The sequence below is a fragment of the Engraulis encrasicolus genome, chromosome 13 (assembly GCF_034702125.1).
Source record: "Engraulis encrasicolus isolate BLACKSEA-1 chromosome 13, IST_EnEncr_1.0, whole genome shotgun sequence".
In the NCBI taxonomy this organism is placed as follows: Eukaryota; Metazoa; Chordata; class Actinopteri; order Clupeiformes; family Engraulidae; genus Engraulis; species Engraulis encrasicolus.
The window spans coordinates 26,392,077-26,393,623 of NC_085869.1; positions in this window are offsets into that span (position 1 = coordinate 26,392,077).

The following is a 1,547-nucleotide window of genomic DNA, read 5'->3' on the forward strand; positions in this document are numbered from 1 at the left end:
CGCCTTGATACGAGCTTTAACAGTGCGACTCAGGAAATGCAGTCATTTTCTTAGATTACCCGTGTTCACCGTGTATATATACAGCAGGCACGGCATTAAGTATTAAACCAACCCCGAGACGGTTTCCTCACTCCTCTCCTCAGAAATCAGGACAGGCTTATCATATCTGCTCCCCTCAGGCCTTCTATTTTTCAACGACATTTGCTGCTCGAGTCCACAGAAATGACATCACGTTTGTTCACCCATCTGTTGGCTGCATTCTGGGGGTAAAAATATGTTCTCTCACTTAGGCTACTTGCATAGCATGAGAGAGAGCAAAAGAGAGCAAGAGAGAGCTCATGGTAATTGAAGAGATCCAAGATGAAGCTGGTAGGTCTGAAATAAAACAAGCTCTCCCTCTCTCTCTCTCTCTCTCTCTTTCTCTCTAACTGATAATCCGCTCCTTCTAAAAATAACCCGTCTTTTTCATATGGGCTTGTATCCCACTCGTCTCCCGCGTCGTTGCTTGAGCAATCGCAGATGTTGTGTGGAGCTTCGCCCTCCCAGTCTTTTCACTCGATAGATTTTGACACACTGCACACCTACAGAAATAAAGAAAACACTGCATTTAAATGAAAAAATGTTCCGGTATAGAACAATATTAATGTAGTATTTCCAGATTTTATACTGACTAAAATCTCAAGATTAAGATATTTGAATCACTTTACATCAGATGAGACAGATTTTTATTGCCGTGCACATAAAAAACTGGGAGTAATTAATCATAGATTTGAAATACTTCATGACAGGGCTTTTCCCCTAACTAGTTACCTAGCAACGGGAAACTGCCACCTCATTAAATTATGTTCTCAAACTTTATGAAAAGGACTGGGAGTTAGAGCTGATAATTAGGATCTGACAAAAATGTCAACAGTGTGCAAAAGGGACCATCCAAGTGTAATTCCAGCTCGTCTCACTCAACAAATGTCAGTCCCATTGCCCTTGTTTGGCCACATTCAGCATGTCGAGTGGCAGGGGCAGGCATTGTACACCTCTCGACTTTATTCTTGCAGCGTGGGTGAGCAAACACTCGAGACGCTACTCTGACCCCCATACTAAATTTCCTACGCCTGGCGACCGCCGTCGATATTAAAACATGTAATGAGACGACTGCCAGGAGAATAGCAGCCCTGCATAACCTTGTTCCTTTTGACTGTGTTACCTTGAAAGACCCCGTGTACAGAGCACAAAGCCTCACCTTCTCCTTACACCTCCTTACACAACAAAATCTTTTCAGCTCTCTTGCTGTGATGTACCTGACTGGGGATGCAATTATAGCCTGCATTGTGGTGGCTATATTGTTATTTTGTCCCCTCCTGAGCACTGACAGAAGTGACAGCTGCGTGGTTGAGGAGAGAGAGAGAGAGAGAGAGAGCGAGAACAGAACGCGCGAGAGTTCCATTGTTGCCACGCCGACCTTCCGAGTCACGACTACTTGCAGGCTCCCCAAGGCTAGCGTAGCCTAGCGGCTCAGCTTTGGAGTGCAGAGCCATGTGGAGACTGGCCAC